Source organism: Tachypleus tridentatus, chromosome 13, assembly GCF_004210375.1.
Source record: "Tachypleus tridentatus isolate NWPU-2018 chromosome 13, ASM421037v1, whole genome shotgun sequence".
Lineage (NCBI taxonomy): Eukaryota > Metazoa > Arthropoda > Merostomata > Xiphosura > Limulidae > Tachypleus > Tachypleus tridentatus.
Genome location: NC_134837.1, coordinates 274,383,693 through 274,408,197, shown reverse-complemented (window position 1 = coordinate 274,408,197; position 24,505 = coordinate 274,383,693). Strand labels below are relative to the sequence as shown.

Genomic DNA, 24,505 nt, shown 5'->3' with positions numbered 1-24,505 from the left:
AACACTATCTTTGGATCAGTAAATAAAAACTTACTAGTCTTTTAAAATGTACTATTTTACTCTTTTTTATGTGTCATGTAATTTGTAAGAGAATTATATAGAGGTAAAAGTTACTGTAGAAAACAACGGGTAAGTGTCGGATCCACACAAAATTGGAATCGCCTGTTTATGGAAAAAAAGTTTAATAAGAATGTGCAGATGACCTCGTAACCCCATAAGTGGAAGTCTCTCTAAATTCCATACCTCCATGTAGTATCATAAGCTTTCTAAAGGTCAAATAATGTTGACACAACATGTTATCAGTTGAGAAAAGTTTCTCAAGTCGAATCAGGTGGCCGAAAATAGAGGGTCAGAATCTATACTGTAAGAAGAGGTGTTTGATTCATGGAATCAACATTAACTTCACATGTGAACAGGAAGAAAGCAATCAAATATCATTTCTTAACCTCAAAATTACAAGAACCGACACACAATTTAAAACAGAGATCGACCAAAAAATCACTCATACTGGTCTATACATTCCTTGGGACTCAGCACATGAAACAAAACAAAAACTCAACATACTAAGAAACCAAATAAACACAGCTATAAAACTATGCTCACCAGATAAAATTAACGATGAATTAGACAAAATAAAACAATACGTCATCAACATCAATAAGTTTCCTTCACAAATCGTAGAAAACATTATACGTACACATCTAGTCAGAAAGCAAAATCAACCAACAAAAGTAAATACATCTCACGAATTAAAAAATCACGAAACCATATACTGCTGTATACCATATATTCCCGACATCAGCAGAAAAATAACCAACATTTGGCAAAACAAGTAACAAAATATGACATTCCAGTTAATACCAAATTTATTCAAAACCAGACACAAAATTATGTAAAAACTACACTAACAAACACCACACCAACATTATTTATAAAATACAATGTGATAACTGCCACGACTTCTATATTGAGAAACAAGTAGAAAAATGGAAACCAGATTCAAAGAACATAAAAGTCACCTTCACACGTTTTCGAACACTGCAAGTCAAATAAACACAACATAACCATAGAAAACACTCAAATACTAAATAAAGAAACAAACATAAACAAACGCAAAATTAAAGAAGCCTTACTTATACAACAACTTAAACCCAAAATAAACCAATACAAAGGAACATCTTTATACTTATATTAAAATAATAAAATAAATAATATAAAATTATATATTCAAACATCTAACACCGCCCTCTAGATTCCGACACTCAGTTACACAACTCCTTTGAAACATGTAGTCAGCTTCCGGTCAGTAACCTCTTTCCTTCTTTGTGAACTTGACGATGACCGAAGAAGGTCGAAACATTGTTCGCTCCTCGACGTAAAATATTTTCTCAACCCAAACGAACGGTTTTTAGCATATATATTTCTCTGTATAAATATTATTCATCTGTTTTGTTCAACACATTGTTTTACTTCCTGATACAACATTTAGAACACTCGTAACCCTTGACCTTTCACTTACACTCCTCCATTTTCTTTTCTTGGCAGTTTGCCAGTACTGTTTTCAAACTATCGAAAGTCTTCTATATTATTCATGATACAAATATCATTATATATTAAGTTAGTGCCCGGCTTGTACAGTTGAAAGTCTGCGGGTTTACAACGCTAAAATGAGAGGTTTGATTCCTTTCTGTGGATTCAGGAGATAGCCCGATTTGGTTTTGCTATAAGAAAACACACACACATATTTTAAGTTATAAATATCTTTTCTGTCATAAATCACAAATTTGAAACTCTTCATATCCAGCACTTTAAATATATAAATTTGTTTTATATTTCTAATAAAATTTCATCAGTCGCTTCACCATTTATCGTAAAAGAAACATCTTGAAATAAATGTTTTTTATATTATTTAAACAGCAAAGAGGACTGGAGAAAGTTCACTTGGTCTGAAAAACATTTTTTAAAAAGCTATAGAATTGTTGTTGTTGTTTTGGAATTTCGTATACAGCTACTCGAGGGCTATCTGTGCTAGCCATCCCTAATTTTGCAGTGTAAGACTAGAGGGAAGGCAGCTAATCATCACCACCCACCGCCAACTCTTGGGCTACTCTTTTACCAACGAATAGTGGGATTGACCGTCACATTATACACCCCCACGGCTGGGAGGGCGAGCATGTTTAGCGCGACGCGGGCAAAAAGCTATAGAAACTCACCGCTGTTGGAGAACAAATAATAATATATATATATATAATCGTATATTCTAGTTCCTCGTCTCTATAAATTATTAATGCCATACAAGATGGACAGTCAATCATTTTTACTTAAAGGTGATTGGAAGGCGCTACTGACTGGTTTTATTCCCTGTGGTCAATAACAAAATATTATGGACGGTGGAAAACAGTTTTATTGTTTCTTCCCTTACACAGCACGTCTTATCAAGTTTATTTTGTCTTCAACGTCTTATGATTTCTAAGACGTTACGTTTTGCTATTGTCGTTAAGTGCTAAGGTGAGGTTGAAAACGTTTTACCTTCACTATTTTTTTAAATTCTTGAAGCTAAATTCTAAAACCTCTGATTCAATGCCTTCACATCGTCCTCTATGACAGAGCGGTAAGTTTAAGTTGTTAGAACATTTAAAATCTGTGTATTATTCCCAAGACAGACAAACCAGTGTGGCTTTGTTCTCACAACAAACAAATAAAGTCTTCAGATATTTATACAGTTCCGTCATGTCAGAGAAATAAAACATTCTGTTGTTCATCTTTATTCTTATGAAACTCTTCAGAACCAGTGAATATTAGAAACATCACGACATGATTTAAATATATTGGTTATAATTATAGAAAACTAGATGTTCTTAATTTTATGTAACATATATTGTTATACTTTGGTTTTATTTGTAAAAAAAAAAGATTCCAATTAATTAACGCTACCTAAATATGCTAGTAAAAAGATTTAATAACTATTTGATAAATGAGAGAGGAAATATTAATAATGACAGCAAATAGAAAAAATACTTGATAACAAAAAAAGAAATAATTTTCTATTTACTAAATTATTACACTAGGTGACGCTCTTTTATCGATTGTAACTCGTAATGAAAGTTTTCATTCAACACTAAATACATCTCTAAACTCCATTTTCTAAAATTGGTTGTCAAGTAATTATGGTAACCTATTTGACACAAACGTAAGGTAGGGGTCCAAGGTACGAGAGTAGCATACATCTCATAGTTAGAATAGAGAAAGACAGTTATACATGTCAAAGTCATGTTTCTCCGGAAAACAGATAAAATTTATATCACATTCACGAAATAATGTTGTATACTATCTACTATCAGAAGTAAAACATAAATACAGTTGAAGAAATGATGAAGGAGAGACTGCCTGTAGAAGAGACCACAATGAACAGCCACGTATTGAAACAGTACGTAGAGAGAAATGGCTACTTTTGTGTAAAATACCTGGTTTGACTGGTCGATATTTGATTCATTATCATAATCTATTGTTATAGTTGACATTGCAACAGGGAATGTGTTTTATGTTTAATTTTAATAAAATAAAGAAAAGTATAAATGTTTTCTCCAAACTGTGTGTTATCTGTGGACCTGATTCGACTTGAAACGTCAATCAAAGAAGCCTTTCTCAAATGACAACATCTTGTATCAACATTCTTTGACCTTCAGAATGCTTATGACAGGACATGGAGGAATGGCATTTTGCAAGACCTCCACATACATGGGTTATGTGGTCATTTGCCAATTTTTATCAAACATTTTTAATAAAGAGACAATTCCACGTTGGTGTAGGTTCGACACTTTCCTGTTTCTTTCTACAGTAACTTGGAGTCCCTCAAAGCTGCGTTTTGAGTGTCTCACTTCTCAGTATCAACATTGAGGCCATCACTGATAAACTCCCTCATACTGTTGCAAGTGAGATCTGTGTCAACGATTTTCATATCTTATGTCTGTCGTCGAGCATGAGCGACACTGAGCGTCAGGTACAGACTGCCCTCAAGCGTTTACTGAAGTGAACCAGATAAAACGGTTTTAACTTCTCTTTCTCTAAACTCGTTTACATTCATTTTTGCTGCCAATGAGATATTCTCTCGATTCTCCGATTCTGAACAATGTTCTTATACCCGCTGTTCTTTAGTACCCGTGATTTGTGAGATAATGTTCTTTAGTACCCGTGATTTGTGAGACAATGTTCTTTAGTACCCGTGATTTGTGAGACAATGTTCTTTAGTACCCGTGATTTGTTACCCGTGATTTGTGAGACAATGTTCTTTAGTGAGATTTGTGAGACAATGTTCTTTAGTACCCGTGATTTGTGAGACAATGAGTACCCAATGTTCTTTAGTACCCGTGATTTGTGAGACAATGAGACAATGTTCTTTAGTACCCGTGATTTGTGAGACAATGTTCGTGATTTTTAGTACCCGTGATGTTCTTTGTGTGAGACAATGTTCTTTAGTACCCGTGATTTGTGAGACAATGTTCTTTAGTACCCGTGATTTGTGAGACAATGTTCTTTAGTACCCGTGATTTGTGAGACAATGTTCTTTAGTACCCGTGATTTGTGAGACAATGTTCTTTAGGCTTAATTTTTACCGTAAGCTGACCTTTATACAACACATCAAGCAGCTACGAAACGAATGTACCAGAGCACCGAACATTCTTCATGTCCTCTCTTCCTCCACTTGTGATGCAGGTCGATGTTCTATGCTAAAGATATATCGTGATCTTATTTGATCAAAGCTAGACTATAGGTCACTGGTCTATGGCTCTGCCAAGACCTCGGCCTTGAAGATGATGAACCCTGTTCATCATCAGGGACTTCAGCTCTGCTCCGGACCTTTCCGCACTTCTCCAGTGTAGAGCATGTACCTAGGGTTGTGTTTTTCTACCTTGGTGGGCCATGCTTTTTCAGATCTGCAATAGCTCCTTTTGGCCTTTGTATACAAACGCAGTTGTATGAATTGGGTCTATCGTCGGATAACATTGCTGTATGCACTGGTCAACGCATCCCACCATGATTTATTACGGATTTACAACGCTGAAATAATGGGTCCAGTTCCTCTTGGTGAACTCAGCAGATAGCCCGATTTGGCTTTGCTATTAGAAAATCACACACTTTTCCGTAAAGCTTATGCAATTGTACTGCCATCTACGCTTTAAAACAATACTGTGATCCAATAAGTGACAAAATGGTAAAATCAGAAACTGAGTTTTATTAAGTTTTATCGAAAAAAAAATTAAATTATGAGGAATAAAATTATTATACACCGAATGATGTATCATTATGTATAAACACAAAGAGCAAGAAACAATCTCTACGTATTGTGTAAAGTATTATGTGGATGAAGGAACAGATGTTGGACAGTAAGTAGGAGATTTTTAAATGTGTTTACATGTACACATATTTTTATTTTATTAAAATTAATCGCAAATTACTATATTATAGTGAATAATATGTCCACAAGAATCTAAACCAGGTATTTTACAGAAATAGCTATTTCTTTCTAGATATTGTTGTAACATATTGTTTCATCATCAATGTGTTCACTATGGTCACTTATTAGCAGTGTCCCAGTATATACTTCATCTAAACATATAACCTTTACTCACTATGGTCACTTATTAGCAGTCTCCCAGTATTTACTTCATCTAAACATATAACCTTTACTCACTATGGTAACTTATTAGCAGTCTCCCAGTATTTACTTCATCTAAACATATAACCTTTACTCACTATGGTAACTTATTAGCAGTCTCCCAGTATTTACTTCATCTAAACATATAACCTTTACTCACTATGGTCACTTATTAGCAGTCTCCCAGTATTTACTTCATCTAAACATATAACCTTTACTCACTATGGTCACTTATTAGCAGTCTCCCAGTATTTACTTCATCTAAACATATAACCTTTACTCACTATGGTCACTTATTAGCATTCTCCCAGTATTTACTTCATCTAAACATATAACCTTTTCGTCCCTGGAACAGCTGGTGAACATATCAAGACATGTAAATATTTTTTGTACAAACACGGACAACCTCGACTAAGATAATTAAGAAGTGGGAGGAACATGGTAAATGAAACAGTACTCAATAAACGGTTGAAAGTAAGAGATTTATAGCTGAAAAATTAGGAAGTTTAAATTTACTGTAACAAAGATAGTGTTACGTCTGATAGTTGTTAGCCTGTATTACTAGACGGATAATTAGTTTATTAGTTTGATTATATATCATGTTACATGTAATTGCCTAAACGTCGGAACCTGAAATAGAACCAACGTATTAAAGTTCAGGAAGCACCACTAAAAACCGGGTTTCGATACCCATGGGGGGCAAAGCGCAGCTAATCCAATGTATAGATTTGTGCTCATTGTGCACAGGTTGGTCCTCTGTCCAACGTCGGCGGAGATCTGGGAGAGGGTTGTTCGCCTTTTCCGGGTCCCGCCACTTTCGGCGGAGATCATACTGTACCATGTACCAGTCTCTGTTCCCGGCCACATGGCCTTTTCCTTCCAGTATGCCTTAACCATCTTTAAGTTCGTCATTTGGCTTCATCGAAACAAATTGGTTTTCGACCAGACGCCAGTGTCGTACGTTTTGATGCTGGGAAGAGCCAAATTTTGGCTGTTACTTTGCCTTGAGGCGGACTATCAGCGACTGGGTTCCGGGACATTTTACCATCTCTGGCGGCTGGACGTCTCGCCTCCTTGTGCGTTGGTCGGGTTTCGGGTGGATATCGGATTCTGAGCCGCCCTGTCTCCACTCCCCATTTGTCTTTCTATATTTTAGTATAAAATTCGTATTTATTATATTTTTTTATGTTTTGCATGTTTTTAATACATTTATTTTGTATATATTTAACGTTTTGTTTATATTTCGAGTTTTCTATTTCCTTGTATTTTGTAGATCATTACTGTTTTGTTTCCATTTAACTCTTGTTTTGTTTATATTTAGAGTTCTGTTTTGTATCTCTTTACGGTTTTGTTCTGTATGCCTTTAAAGTTTTGTTATCCAGTTATGATTTGTATGTCTTTAATGTCTTGTTTTGCATTTCTTTAAAACTTTGTATATATTTAAAGTTTTGTATTGTATACATTTCTAGTTTTTTTGTATTTGATTATGTATTTCTAGTTTTATTTCATGTACTTTGAGTTTATTGTTGTTATTTTTACAGTTTATTGTTGTTATTTCATATAGTTTATTGTTGTTATTTCATGACACTTTGTACAGTTTATTGTTGTTATTTCATGACACTTTGTACAGTTTATTGTTGTAAATAAATTCAATATCTCCTCCTCGTCGTATTTCATGTGAAGGCACTTCGGGTCCGACTCGATGATCCAGCAGAGGGCGTGCCAGTGGTTCGTTGTTTTCTTGCCGTCATTCCCTGTGCCCAATACTGGTGTTTGTGTATTGTTTGTTCACTGTAGTGTTCCATTTCTGTATGTGTGTGCCACAACACTGTAGGTCGGTGTGGCTACGGCCATCCGGTTTACTTTGCTCGGCCGCGGTCCATCCATTTAGTGTGCCCGCGGCCTCGCTATCCTCGGCGATAATTGACACTTTAAACACTGCCGTGTGGAGTAGCCATGTCTACAACACATATGTCCGGATCCTGCTGGACAAAGACTTCTTCTCTGGGGACCAGTGAGTGTCTGTGGAGCCTGCTGCACAAAACATGAAATGGGTAACTCTCCAGTCGACCTCTTTTGAACTGTCCCACGATGTCATCAAGCACGTATTGTCGGCGTGTGGGTCAGTTCGAAAAATCAAACATGAGGCGCACCAGACGCGCCCAAATATGTGTACTGAGAACTGGCGTGTCTGTCTGGACATGAAGAAGCTGGTTCCCAACTTCATTTCAGTGAACGGCTGTGTCAACGTTGTGGTCTCGAAAGCTACATGTTTCATACTTGTCAGATGCCGCGGTGAGGGATTTGTCTGGCCTTTGGACACGACGGCAGTGCCTGTGATGTTCAGTGTGATGTGTGTTGTGATGGTCACACGCCTTCGCGTTGCCCGAGGCGTGTGGCGACGTATGCTGCAGTGGCTGCAGGGCCGCCGCGCGTAGAGAAGGACAAACTGGTTGGGGCGTCACCTATTCATCCCCGGTCATCGACAGCTGCTGAGGGTGGAGTCTCTGAGGGTGCGCCTGCTCCTGCAGCTGGCGCATTCTGGGAAGGAGGGTCTCGGTCCACTGCAGAGGGCCGGGTTTCACCCGCCGAAGTTGAGGAAGTTTCAGCTCCTGGGGAGGTGGGAGCACTTCTAGAGCTGTTCGGGTGGAGGGGCCTCTGAGAGACTCCAGTCCATCCTACTGGCCCCAGTTTGGATAGGCCCCTGAGGGGGATCTGGACAAACCGGGTGATGCTGGGGCGTCCCTTGTCTCCATGGAGGTTCGGGCCTCTGTATCGGGTGGTGAGAGGGTTGAGGGCTGTAATGAGTTTTCACGCCCAAACCACCCCAGTACGTGTTGGATCCTACAAGGATTGTCCTCCCTCCTTTGTTAAGGGTTGGTCGGCTGAGGGAGATGGTGCCTCCGAGGTGTCCCAGGCTTCCCCTGCCGGCGGGGATGTGGGTCTGTGGGACCCCAGCTCAGACCTCGGCCGTAGTGGGTATTATGGTCTTCTCCCATGATGCCGTGTTAGCTCCGACCCCGAGTTCCCATCACCTGACTCTTTCGACTGTTTGGTCGACTTTCCTAGTTTCTCGGGACTGGGAGAGGAGAATCAGGGAGAGCGGGAGCCCTGCAGCCCCGAGTCTTTTCCAGACTTCAGTCTGGATGTTCCTGTTGTGCAGCGGCGGTGGTTGGATGCCAGTGGCTGCAGCTGCAAAGAGTGGGTGGGGTCGGGTGGCCTCAAGAGCCACTCGCCCCCCTGCCTCAATCTGTCCAGTAAAAGCAACAACGTCACTGATTCCTTTCCTCTGATTGGTTGATGGGTTTTTCCTGCATTACTTTAAACATCCAGAAATATTTGAGATTGTTAAACATCTTTACATATTATCCCTCTTCAACCGCTTTGTGGTTGATACAATATTTTTGCAGGAGCTCCTTTTGCTTCTCGGAGGGTCCACTTTTCGTTTTACTCTCGCTATCCTGTCCGTTCCTTCTGGGCGTTTGGCACGACGCTTGCACGGGGTGTGGAGAATCCTCTTTCACCAACATTTTAACGGCACCATTCTTACGTTACATAGTGATGCTGTGGGCGGGTTTTGTGCGTTGATGTTTTCGCTGGGGGTCGAAAGATTCGTTTTGCAATGTCTAGGCGCTTGCACAGTCTGGGGAGCGGGAAGTTTTCTTCTCGGGCTTGGAAGGTTCATGGTTACACAGGCCGATATCGTCCTTGGTGGCGACTTCAACTGCGTCTTGGATCCTCATCTCGACAAGATTAAGGGTGATCCTCTTTCTGGTGTTCGGTGTACGTGGTCTCTGTGTGCAGTGCTGTCGGATTTCGACTTTCCCAATATCTGGCGTGTGCTGTGTGGGGTCTGCTTTTGTGACAACTTAGATTGGTTAGGGCGTTTCTTGTCGCCTTGACAGGTTATATGTAACACCTGGCCATCGGCAGAGCCTCAGTGGAGCTGCAGTTCACCAGGTTGGGATGTCTCGTTTAACGTGTCCGACCATCGGGCACTTCTCACCTCATTCTGGGATTTTGTCCCCGTTTTACGGGCCCTGATGTGTGGAAGCTCAACGTCTGCCTCCTTGCTGAGGATGAGGTTGGATACGAATTGATTGTCCTTGTTTGGGGCTCTGCATTGTCAAGTCTGTCACTGGGTCCTGGGATCAGGTCTGAAGGAAGCCTGTCCCTCCTTGTTGAGGCAAGCTGGCATGCGCCGTCTGGTCTTGCGAGAAACTCAGGACGTCTTGGCTGCCTTGCTCCGTGGCAGGCCGATGGAACGCTAGGTCCTCTCGGACATCTAGAACCTACGCATGGTTTTTTGTAAGATCTGTACTTATAAATTTTAAAGTATAGAATATTAAAAATAGCGGAATGTCTTGTTATAATGTTATTTTATTCTTGACTGAAACTGTGGGGACTTACCGAAATGTTATCGAATGTACAGAAAATTTTGTTTGTTGTTATGTTCCTCTTACCTATTATTGTTTCACTGGACGTGGAGGAAATGTAGGAAGCTAGTGGTTCAAAATGTTAAATAAAACGATTAACGCTGATGATACTTGAATATTCACTTGTAATGGTATTATCATTAGAAAATATAAACCAAATTTGTATTTTTAATATGCTGGATATGGAGTGTTTCCCATTTGTAAATTATGAAAACAAAGAGTTGTAAAACAGTTAATATATAAGGATATTTGTAATACGAAAAGTGTAAAATACGTTCGAAACAATGAAAACAGTTCTGGCAAACTTCCAATGAAACTAAGTACAAGTGTGATAGTGTACAGCCAAGGGCTGAAACACGCGTGTTATAAATATGTATCAGGAAGTACAACAACGTGTTCAGCAAAACAGATATGGGGTAATTATGCTGAATAAGTAACATAAAACAGTTGAATCGTATGAATTATATGAACGTTTATATACATTATTTGGACTAACACGAGAATTCATGAAACTTATTATTGTATTTAAAATTGTATAAAACAAATTAAAATTGAAAAAAAGATGGTTAGTTAACACATTGACTGCCAATTCAAGACAACAGTGGATTATGCGATTGTACTGCTCTCTAAGCTTTAACACAATATATTGACCCTGTTGGACAGTGAGAAGGAGATTTTAAAGTGTTTACATTAATACTTACCTTTATTTAATGAATAAAAATTCATTACATTATAGCGAATAATATGTCCACTGGAGTTTACAAACCAGGTATTTTACAGAAGTAGACATGTCTAATTGTTTCATCATCTATTTGTTCACTATGGTCTCTTGCACTTATTATGAGTTTGCCAGTGTTAACTTCACCTGAACATATAACGCTTTTCTCCCTGGAGCAACTGGTGAACATATTAACTCATGTAAACATGTAAGCATAATTATAACCCTTGGAAAAGGTGAGAATGACCAATGTAAACTTCCTGGACGAATGGTGAAGATATTTTTATTTTTGGTAACAGTCTTTATTAAATAAGAAAGAGTTTAGAGGTTACAGCCTAAAGTTAAAGACTAATTTTAAATGTTTTAAAATATTAAGTTGAAGAACAACAACATGATGACAAATGTGTTAAAGACAAGAAAAACAGAGCAGGTTCAAAGCACAATAAATGTGAAGCAATGCACGACATATAAGGAATATAAACATTAGATGTTGTTTTATTATATTATGAAGGAATTGAATTTGGAGGAAAGGAACTGATACCAAAAGTGGATTTCAAACCAAAGTTGCTGGTGTTGGAGAAATGTATTCCTTAGATAAAAAATCCCTTTAAATCTCTGAATTTGGGTTGAAGGAAAGAAATGTTTTTAAATAAAAACTTTAAAATCAAACATTAAAGAAAAGGAAGGAAGATTATGAGTGAAAACTGTTACACCAGACTTTTAAACTGATGTAAAGAAATTAGTGTCTCAACTATTTGTTGTACAAAACGACATCAAATTTTGAGTTTAAATAAGAGAAAAATGTCTGAAATACTACTTGTGACTGGTTTAATAATATTAGAATTAGTTAATCTGTTTTCCTGAGACGCCATATTTTCAAAAGGTGTATTCATCTGTGGAGCGCTATACTTTCGCTTTCTTGAAAGCAAGAAAAATGAAACTTGATATCTTTTTTAAATTTATATGTTAAGTTGACACATATAATAATTTATAATTTTTATTTTATTCAAAATATGTAATAAAACTCGGATGTAAACGTAAGTTTATTATTGAACCATTAAAAAAATCAAATTCCTCAACATTCTACCTACACGGTACAGTGGTACTGGTAGTTTAGTATAAAATATATCCCAAGATATATCTGATATTCAGTATTCTATTTTTATCTAACAATTAGCTTGGATATATTCTATATTCCATAGTTTTGGCAGATATCAATGTTAGGAATTGATGACGTCATGATATATAGATTGTTGATGTTACTCACAAATACATGAACTATTTGTTCGCTCATGAGCTGAGTTTGCGCATTCGGCTTATAAATAACATTATTTATTCAAATAAAATTAATTACAGACCATTTCCAAGAGCTATTTTTCCAAGAGATTTTTTTTGTTTGTGCATGAAAAAAGTTTAGCTAAATATAAAAGAAAATGCAAAGCTCAACCCTGTTAAACACCATATAATATAATACCATCAGCTACACACATCTATGTTATCCTATCTGTTAAACACCATATAATATAATACTTTCAGCTACAAACATCTGTGTTATCCTGTCTGTTAAACACCATATAATATAATACCTTCAGCTACAAACATCTGTGTTATCCTGTCTGTTAAACACCATATAATATAATACCTTCAGCTACAAACGTCTGTGTTATCCTGTCTGTTAAACACCATATAATACCTTCAGCTACAAACGTCTGTGTTATCCTGTCTGTTAAACACCATATAATACCATCAGCTACAAACGTCTGTGTTATCCTGTCTATTAAACACCATATAATACCTTCAGCTACAAACGTCTGTGTTATCCTGTCTATTAAACACCATATAATACCTTCAGCTACAAACGTCTGTGTTATCCTGTCTATTAAACACCATATAATACCTTCAGCTACAAACGTCTGTGTTATCCTGTCTGTTAAACACCATAAACACCATATAATACCTTCAGCTACAAACGTCTGTGTTATCCTGTCTATTAAACACCATATAATACCTTCAGCTACAAATATCCTGTCTGTTAAACACCATATAATACCTTCAGCTACAAACGTCTGTGTTATCCTGTCTGTTAAACACCATATAATACCTTCTTCAGCTACAAACGTCTGTGTTATCCTGTCTATTAAACACCATATAATACCTTCAGCTACAAACGTCTGTGTTATCCTGTCTGTTAAACACCATATAATACCTTCAGCTACAAACGTCTGTGTTATCCTGTCTGTTAAACACCATATAATACCTTCAGCTACAAACGTCTGTGTTATCCTGTCTGTTAAACACCATATAATACCTTCAGCTACAAACGTCTGTGTTATCCTGTCTGTTAAACACCATATAATACCTTCAGCTACAAACGTCTGTGTTATCCTGTCTGCTATATCGTGATGTAAAAGTTCAAATAGGAATTAATAATATACTCCTCATAGACACTGGATGCAACTTTTCGGACTTCCGTATATTTTGATTTCTCATGATGTCTCTCTGAATTCCTTGTAAACAGACATTAATGGTGTTTGACAAATGTGTAGAGAAACATGAAGGGGGAGGTCTAGAAATTTAATGTACAAAACATTCCTTCAATGGAAATTTCTCCCCGCAGTGTGCGTAGCGCAGATAATATATTGCCCCCTGCTAATATAGCGGTATGTTTACGGATTTACAACGTTAACATCAGGGGTTCGATTCCCCTCGGTGGGCTCAGACGATAGCCCGATCTTAAGAAAACACACACCCACTCACAGACCCCTCAGGTGTAATTTTGTCGGTGGTGGAAGAAAAGTCTACACCCTTGTTCTTGTACCATTACCTCAGGTTATGAATGTTTCACAGTTGGACTAAACCCGGTATATTCCGACAGTTAGGAAGGTAGGTGGATTTTTACAAGCTGTCTAAGATTTCAAAAGTAGGGACAGCTCGCTTCGTACGAAATTAACAAATGAAAAACATATTAGTGCACTAAGACTCTTACAGATGGCGTAATTATCGAAACAAAAACAGTAATTAAAAATGTATCGTTTTTTATATTGTTTAAGGTTTTTAAATAATCGAATGACACTTCAATTTTCGTACTGTCCTCTACCTTTTAAAAAGAAATTTTTGAAGTTAACCTGAGAATTTTTGACGCTGTTAAGTTTCCAAGATGGTAAATTCTAGAGGCTTATACAATATTTACAACAATTGTTAGATTTCTACAAAACATTTCAAAAGCAATTTCTAGTAAAATATTTTATTCGGAATTTTTATCATTAAGTGTAAACAGAAATAACAAGTGGCATGTGATGTGTGAAGTAAATTATCGCGCTAACAGCTAAGCAAGACAGGATTCAATCAGTTATTAAAACTAAATTATTAGTAGGAACAAAAAGTGTTGTGAAAGTTTTATTTTTGCTAAATGTTAAATATAGATGCACATCATGGTTCATATTATAAGTACTATTGTATATTTTTAATATTCACTGCTTGTGAAGATTTTCTTGTTTCGTACCAATAAAGATATATATACCATGTTTTGTTACTGTGACAGAACAGTATAAATATCTGAACACTTTGTTTGTTATAAGAACAAAGTCACAATGGTGTTTCTGTTGTGTAACTACTTAAACTTATGCTGTACTCTAGGGAGCTGTGTGAAGGTGTTGAGTCAGCCGTTTTAGAATTTAGCTTCATGAATTAAAAAAAGGCCCGGCATGGACAGGTGGTTAAGGCGTTCGGCTCATAATATCAGGGTCGAATCCCCGTCGCACCAAATGTGCTCGCCCTTTTAGCCACAGGGGCGTTATACAGTAACAATCAATCCCACTACTCGTTGTTTAAAGAACAATCTAAGAGTTGGTGGTTGGGGTGATAACTAGCTGTCTTCCCCTTAGTCTTACACTAGTAAATTAGGGACGGCTAGCACAGATAACCCTCGTGTAGCTTTGCGCGAAATTACAAAAGAAACAAGCGACTGCCGACCTATTTTTATTATACACTAGTTTGATCATTACAGAGATATTATGTTCAACAGTTCTATCACGTATTGTTAATGTTAAATATGTTCTTATCACGTTACATTGTTATCAATCTAGGTATTGTTGTGTATAACGTTAAAAAAATCAATCTTTGTGATGAGAGTTTTTTTTCTGAAGTGGAGAGTTTGGTTCCCTGACAAGCGCGTGAGAACAGAATGTCCTGGCTCATGGTGTTTTTTCACACGTGCTATACCTGGGTTACTTTGAAATCTTTCCACTTAAAACCAACGTTTCAACGTTACTTTCATAGTTGTTTACAAAAATCTTCACCTGAGCCACTAGGTAACTGAAGACATTAAAATATTTTTGTTTTTTATTTCCACACAAAAACAACATCAAAATGATGAGAAACTTTGTCCTCTGAGAACCTCAGAAGAAGAAAATTTCGTAATCTCTAAATTTTCTAAATATGTACAAGTAAAGAAGACAACAGATTAACCATAATAAATAATTAGATAAGAGTTTCACATGTTTGGAACTCTAGTGTATCATAAAACTGTACAAATGACTTCTGTCATGTGACAAACAAGAGTATGTCGTCACACTGAACTAAGTGTATGTATACCGTCCTGATACGGCTAGGTGGTGAGTGACTCGAATTCTTTAGGTAACGAGTATGAATCCCCCACTCATGAAACTTGTTTGCCCATTCAGCTAAAGAGGCGTTATAAGTAACGGTTGATCCCAGAATTTGTAAATAAAAGTAACTAACAGTTGATGGTGGATGGTGATGGCTATTAGCCTTCCTTCTTATCTCACTCAGGTAACTTAAGGACGGCTAGCGCAGATAATTCTCGTATAAATTTGTGGGAAATTTAAGTCAAACAAAGAAACAAAGAGCGTGTCAACATGATTAGGATATAAAAATCATTTAGTTAGCCTGTATACTTATGGTTAAATAAGAGAAATGTCTCTATAGACACCTGTGTATTCTAAAGTTAAAATAACTACGTTTTACTTATAATATCGCACATCGAGGCTCGTTTGTTCTAATGTTACAATAGCTACGTGTGTTCCACACGATTTATTGATCTATAAACCATTTGTGAATATCCATGAAACACAACTACTTACATGTTACTATCCATTCTACCCTAATCACACAACTTCATTACCACTTACAGTTTTAAAGTCTTTCCACCACTACATGAGCCACTTCAACAGAAATGTATCACATGTAAATAACAAATAATCACTCACAGCTTCCTATTGGTTCAATCTGTCTCTCTACATGTTTCTATAATATTGTAATATATTCTTGACGTCAACTGTTACTGGAATCATTCTGATTGGTTGTGATGTTCTCAGAACTGTGCATCTCATTAAAAATACGACTATATAAGCTGAGTATCAGGACCCTAGTCTAACTGTATATTTACACTCCAATAAAACGTAGTCGAAGTGCCTAATAATTGAACACTCCTTGGTAATATAATTTTTATATCTTGTTTGAGAGTATTTCTTTATAATAGTAATTATAATGAATATTAAACTAAGTACAGATCTTAAGTACTTATTTGAATAATTATTTTTATCATGTTAACACAAACTAATATTTTGTTTTCATTTCATAAATTGATATTTTACCGCAGTCATGGTAACTTCAACGTTTTTCTATTCATTGTTAAACTTTAATTCTGTGTGTTTTGGTTGATCGATCTGGTATTGTTCTTAGATATAAACTTTCTTTAATAAAGAAGTTTTTACTTTCATGTTTTATAAAGTTCGAGAAACCTCAAAGAAAAGAGAAATTTCAATATAAAATCACTTTTGTTGTTAAACGGTATTTACAAAATGTAATTTTTATCATATAGAAATCTTACATTAGATGTTGTTGTCCAGTTATTGTAATGGTTTTAGTGTTCCTGTGATAAATCGGGAACTTGTTTCTTCTGTAACTCTCTACTTCCGTATATAAAAAGTACCTCTGTTATCATATATCTGAAGCTAGTAAGATATAGAATACATGGGCTGTACTGAGTTTCGATCTTTTATTTTAGGCTTTGTTAAAAGTCACATTTCTCTAACTGTATTAATACTGATTTTAACAGATCAGAGAAATGAAGACTACAACAATTAATATACTTTTGATGTTCACAACACTGTTGGAATCAACTCCAGGTGAGAGTATGAATTCTTTGATACCAAATTCATACAAACAGTTTAAATGGTATGATAGAAATATCAATTATAAGTTACGTTTGTCTTTATCGTTTAAGAAACTGCCACAATGTTTATTTCTTTTCATTAACGGAATGTAACATTAATATTGTGTAACATAATATTTAATGAAAGTAAATTTATAACAACGACGTGTATCTAAAAATTCGAATATTGTCTATAATGAAAGAATGTAATAAATAATACTTCTCTTGACGACTATATATTTCACAACAATTTAAAGTGGAAATTAAATTATTTTAAAATGATTACATGTGTGAAACAGCAACACAGGGTGACACAACCATGCATTTTATAAATTTGTTCTTATAACTTTTGAAGTAAATATTTTAATTTAACTTGCATTTGTTGCTACAACTGAATATCAAACTGAAAGTAAGTAATATAGACAATAATATAACAGATAATTGTTTCATATACGTTTGTTGTAAATTAACGAGTGTATAAAATACTAATTACATTAATACGACAGCTGTTTATATGATTGGTCTTGTGCTGTGGTCTTTTTTTTTTTTTTATGACATACAATCCACAGCCTTGAGAACAATATATCGTATTCTATACAATGTAATACACACATATTTTCTTTAAAAAATCTTAAAATCCCCATGAGTGTCCCAAGATAAGAGTGATGGGTTAAGACAAGAGGTTAACTTGGGATCTACTCAAATTGGCCTCTCATACAGATCATAATGTCATTACTTACTCATTACAAGTATCTTCAGTAGTATAAAACAATTGAACTAATATTGTCGATATACTGTGGAATATATTATGTCTTTACTCAGTAAATTGAAGAAAATCAAGGATATATTAAAGTGTTAGTTATAAAGTCAATTTTTTATTAGAATTCTCTGTCACAAATTAGGGTTCGTCTTCCACGATGTAGCCTCTAACTAAGGCGTAAAATACGGTATTTAGTGTGCAAGCTAACCAACGGAGAATCACTTTAATGTGTTTTATAGAGAAATTTTATGTACTTTTAGTGACGCAACGGAAAGTTGAAATTTGATATAAGATACTGTTCTGGAAACAAGAAAGTAGATTGGTTTATACATTAATAATAATAGATTTTTACTGACAAACTAGTCAAATTAACGTAACTGTTAAAGATGACTATTTTTTGTGACGTGTTCTGTAACATCAACGGTTGATCTTGGTATTGACGTAATTTTAATAGTTTCATGAATATAATGTTTATTAGCTAGGCTTCACAAGTAGATAAACAGTGACGATTTAAAAATCATAATAAAATATTACAGGCGATATATATTCTAATGACGTCACTTTGTTTACTACCTGAACTAGTGGGGAATTTCCGAAATGGCATCGCATGTCCAACAAATTTTGTTCACTGTGATGTTCCTCCTTCATATTGTTGTGATGGAGCTGGAGGTGGATTTCTAGGTACAATAGGAGGTGGAGGTGGAGCTTTCGGTTTAAGTGTATTTGGAAGTAGAAGTTTTGGAATTTGAATTGCAGGAAGCATATGGTTTAAAGTGAAGAAGGAAGCGATATATTCTGAGGATACTTTAGTATCCATATGAAATTTTGTTGTCAATAAAAATATATAACAAAAATAATTATTTTGTTTGTTTGTTATTAAGTTCAAAACTGACAAATGTGTATTTTAGTTATGACCACACCAAGGATCGAAACTTGAATTTTAACTTCATAAGATTTCGATGTTATCAGTTTCTCAACTGAAGTTAAGTGAAATTTATATGCAAAAAGTAGTCGTTTGGCTGAAAAAATATTTACATGAAGAGCAAAACAATGTTTTCGATCTTCTTCGGTCATGTCAGGTTCACAAAGAAAGAGGTAACTGACCGGAAGCTGACCACATGTTTGAAAGGGGTTGTGTAACTGTGTGTCGAAATGTAGAGGGCGGTATTAGATGTTTGAATATATAATTTTATTTATTATATTAATATAGGTATAAAGGCGTTCCTTTATATTGGTTTATTTTGGGTTTAAGTTGTTGTATAAGTAAGGCTTCTTTAATTTTATGTTTGTTTATTCTCCAAATATGTAACATCAGCCAGCTCATTTATCAAAGACTTTTAATTTCAAGTCTAATCTAAATCAACTTAATCATAAAAGCCTTAATGGCCAGTTTGATGTTATATCCTCTTTACAGAAGTTCCAACCACTGATGCCTGCAAGATAGCCTTAGAACTCTATATCCGAGACCCTAACCCAACTATAGAAATTCCCAGTAACCAGTTAGCAACCCTCATAGAATTCACCACGATAAAGACAAACTTCATGTTCAACAACCAAACTATATACAAACAAACGGCTAAGCATGGGCAACCCAGTGTCATCAGTTCTAGCCAATAATTTTTTATGACACAAGTTGAAACACAAGCAATTAACACAGCATTACATCCACCACTATACTGGTATAGATATGTAGATGACACGGTTGCGGGATTCAAATCTACAGAACACATACTTAATTTTTTTTCAATCACATTAACTCTATACATCCCAACATCAACTTCACATGTGAACAGGACGAAAACAATCAAATATCATTTCTTAACCTCAAAATTACAAGAACTGATACACAATTTCAAACAGAAATCCACCGAAAAATCACCCATACTGGACTATACATTCCTTGGGACTCAGCACATGAAACAAAATAAAACTCAACATACTAAAAAAACCAAATAAACACAGCCAAACACCGATGCTCACCAGATAAAATTAACGATGAATTAGACAAAATAAAACAATACTTCACCAACATCAATAAGTTTCCTCCACAAACCGTAGAAAACATTATACGCACACACCTAGACAGAAAGCAAAATCAACCAACTAAAGTAAATACAGCTCACGAATCAAAAAACCACGAAACCATATACTGCTGTATACCATATATTCCCGACATCAGCAAACAAATAACCAACATTTGGCAAAAATTAGTAACAAAATATGACATTCCAATTAATACCAAATTTATTCAAAAACCCGGCACAAAACTGAGGTCTATACTATATAAAAACTACACTGACAAACACCACACCAACATTATTTATAAAATACAATGTGATAACTGCCACGACTTCTATATTGGAGAAACAAGTAGAAAATGGAAACCAGATTCAAAGAACATAAAAGTCACCTTCACACGTTTTCGAACACTGCAAGTCAAATAAACACAACATAACCATAGAAAACACTCAAATACTAAATAAAGAAACAAACATAAACAAACGTAAAATTAAAGAAGCCTTACTTATACAACAACTTAAACCCAAAATAAACCAATATAAAGGAACGCCTTTATACCTATATTAATATGATAAATAAAATTATATATTCAAACATCTAATACCGCCCTCTACATTTCGACACACAGTTACACAACCCCTTTCAAACATGTGGTCAGCTTCCGGTCAGTTACCTCTTTCTTTGTGAACCTCACGATGACCGAAGAAGGTCGAAACGTTGTTCGCTCTTCTATGTAAAGTGTTTTCTCAGCCCAAACGAGCCGTTTTTGCATATAAGTTTCTCAACAAGTGGGTTTCTCGTCATCACTGAAGTTAAGTGACTTTTAAGCTTTTAACCAAGTAGTTGCCAATAAAATATTTAAAAACATGTTTCGAAATAAAAATATGTTGTTTTTTTTATAAGAACAAAGCCACACTGGTCTATCTGCTTTGTTCACTTGTGAATAATACATCGCATTTGAACGTTGTAACTACATAAACTTACCGCTGTGCCATAGGAGACTATGTGAAGACGATGGGTTAGCTGTTTTAGAATTTAGTTTCATGAATTAAACAAATAGTAGAAGTAAAACGTGTGTATTGAACCTATCGTTTATTCTTAACGACAGTAGCAACACTTAACGACTTGTGAATGAAAAAGCTTTGAATGAAGACAAAAAATAATTCATATCATGTGAAGAAACACTAAAGCTGATATTGAATTCCTTAACTCTGGGAAGAGAGCGATTGAAGAACAACACTTAACGTAACACTAATAACTTTCCACGCTTACATGGTAGATTCTAGAAGTTAATAAAGTATTTACAAAACCAACAGATTTTTAACAAACGTTGTTGTTTGGAGTTTGTCGCTGGAGGATCTAGAGTAGGAACTGAAAATAGTTTACACATTACACATGGAAACGTTTCTTCAAACACTGACCACATGAATATAATTCGACATACATAAGTGTGAAATAGTACATTTTAAAGGATTAGTGAGTTTTCATTTACTGAACCAAATACAGTGTAATGTCTTATAATGGGTAGCAAGTTTAATGTGTTATTAGCATACGGATAATAAGTTTCTGAGTTTGGTTATACAGCAAGTTACATGTGATTATCTTAATGCCGGAACATGAAATAAAACCAATGTGTTAAAGTGCAAAAAGCACCGCTTAAAACCGAGATTCGATACCCATGGTGGGCATAGCACAGATAGCCCATTGTATAACATTGTGCTTATTTCCAAAACAAACCAAAGAAACAAGTACAGGAAGTAATTTGGTATTTTATTAAACGTCTCTGATACAGAAGTATCTACAGTATTATTATACACCAGTTATAACATGCAAAACATATTCTTACACTGTGATGTAACAATGTGTTTTTCTGATGTTAGTCTATTTAGAATCCTATACAGTTGAACTGTTGAAAAGTTGATACTATAAACAAAATATAAATTACAAAGAACAGGAAGTCGTTTAGTATCTTATTTTATGTAACTAATGATGAATAGCAGTGTTAGTTAGAGTGTAGTGATTAACCACAAACAACATATCTACTTTATTAAGTAACGAGACACTTTAAGGTTAGGAGTCTATTTTAAAACATATATAGTTGAACTGTCAATAAAGATGAACCTTGAACTTCAATTATTGGTAAATAATGGAAAATGTGTTTTTCATTGTATTGAATGTCTTACGCAGTAAAAATGTCTGATACTAAGATGTTTAAAATTAATGTTATTATTTAGTCACATATGAACTAGTGTTACTTATTTATCTTAAATCATTATAGTTTGTTGTTAATATTCTGATGTATTTTATTGTTAAACTATTAATCAAAAATAAATAATATTTGATACACATTGTAGTGCTGAAGATTTAGTAGATGTTGTTATACACTATCAGTAATTGTCTACACTAGCGCTCTCTGTGAAACACTTATAATATATACCATTAAAATGTTACGCTTCATGTGCAAACCAATTTATATTTTACATAATTTTATCAGCAGACACACATTATACTATATGTTCAATAGTTCTATCAAATATTGTCAATGTTAAATATGTTCTTATCACTTTATATTGTTAACAACCTATGTATTGTCGTGTATAACTTCAATTAAATCGGTCTTTGTAGTGATCGTCTTTTCTGGGACGGAGAATTCGATTTCCAGGATAGGGCATTAGAACTAGATCTACTGGCTCGTGGTGTTTTCTCACGTGCGCTGTCGCTGTGTTGTCTGCTAGTTTTACGACTCAGAACCAACAAATCAACAAATATTACAATCTTATTTGTTTTTATAAATCTTCAAATAATCCACACAAACATCGATGTTACTGCACGCATCAAAATATTTTTGTTTTCCATTTTCACAAAACACGAGCAAAACTGGGTTCTCTGACAACCTCAGAACAAGAAAATTTCTTAATATCTAAATAAGTGCATCGGTTCAAACGTCTTCTGCCATGTGAGAAAGAGAAGTATCTCGTTACTGTTGACGAAGTGTATGTCTACCGGCACAGTATGGTCATGAGGTAATCTGAGTGTAATACAGGTCACACCAAGCATTCTGTCATGTTAGAAAGAGAAGTATCTCGTTACTGTTGACGAAGTGTATGTCTACCGGCACAGTATGGTCATGAGGTAATCTGAGTGTAATACAGGTCACACCAAGCATTCTGTCATGTTAGAAAGAGAAGTATCTCGTTACTGTTGACGAAGTGTATGTCTACCGGTACAGTATGGTCATGAGGTAATCTGAGTGTAATACAGGTCACACCAAGCATGCTCGTCGTGGGTCTGTTATAATAAGACGATTAATCCCACTATTCATTTATAAAAGTGTGACCCAAGAATTGGCGCTGGGTAGTGAAGACTACTTGCCTTTCTTCTAGTCTCATACTACTAAATGAGGGAAGGCCAGTGCAGACAGCCCTCTTGTATTTTTCAACGAAATTCAAAAATCAAACAAACAAAATGTCTACCTGCTTCGGGACAGAAAAAAATAAACTATACAGCTTGTACAAAATGTATATTTTAACGAGTTTATGGTTGTTTTGTGTTACATCTATAATAACTGGGGAAAATATTTAGATCAACGTTGTATACTTAAAGTCTGATGTTGTAGGATCGAAACACATCGCCGACTACGTTCACTTTTTTCTCCTCGAGGACATTATGAGGCGACGATCAGCTGAACTGACTGTGGTTAAAAATAAATACAACAAATAAATTCTATTTTAGTTTGTTGTTTGGAGAATGAACACCTTTAACCAAATTCACCTCACATGTCATCACATAAAGACAGTTGAAATATTCATGAATTACTCGATCATGTTTCAAAGTTTCTATACACATACACTGCTGGCCAAAATCTTAAGGCCAATGAAAATAACAAAAATGCATTTTGCGTTGTTAGACTCAACCACTTATTTAGGTAGAGCTTCGAAAGATAAAAATAAGAAAAGGGAAAAAAAACCGTTTTAGTATTTAATAGGGAAAATGTGAACACTATGAAATAAGCCTAAATACTAGCTGGACAAAAGTTTAAGACCACACTGAAACGAAGCGTTAAACAGTAAACAGGTAACGAAACTTAAGTCATTTGTGTTCAAGCATTAGCGTTGTCAACATCTCACACTGACATCTCCTGTGTTACATTTGGTAAAAACATGGCAAAGCCTAAAAAGTTGACAGAGTTTGAACGTGGCAGAATTGTCGAGCTGCAAAAGCAAGTTCTCTCTCAACGTGCCATCGCTGGTGAAATTGGGCGTAGGAAAACTACTGTTGCAAATTTCTTAAAAGACCCTGAGGAATACGGAACTATAATTTCAAGTGGTCGGCCCAAGAAAGTTTCGCCGGCGTTGAGCAGAAGGATTCGACGGGTTGTATTTCAAGACACCAGCCGATCGTTGAATCAGATTAAAGACCTTACGGACGCAGAATGCAGCTCAAAAACAATAAGACGGCATCTACGAGATAAGGGCTTTGAAAACCGTAAACGTATCCAAAGGCCACGCCTCCTTCCACACCATGAAACAGCTCGGTTAAACTTTGCTGAAAAGCACCAAACATGAGACGTAGAAAAGTGGACGAAGGTTTTGTTCTCTGATGATACAAAATTCGTGGCGAATAACGTGATTCTTTTGGACCATCCAACGTGTTCACTCGAACTGAACCCCATTCAAAATGTTTGGGGGTGGATGGCAAAAGAAGTCTACAGAAATGGACGTCAATTGCAAACAGTGCATGG

General features: G+C 35.6%; 1 long non-coding RNA gene across 1 annotated transcript; it reads left to right on the top strand.

Annotated features, from left to right (window-relative positions):
- Positions 1-16,142: 16,142 nt before the first annotated feature.
- Positions 16,143-18,596, top strand: LOC143240046 (uncharacterized). Its single transcript, XR_013021537.1, has 3 exons — positions 16,143-16,264; positions 16,890-16,959; positions 18,328-18,596. It is a non-coding gene; the product is annotated as an uncharacterized LOC143240046 (long non-coding RNA).
- Positions 18,597-24,505: the final 5,909 nt, after the last annotated feature.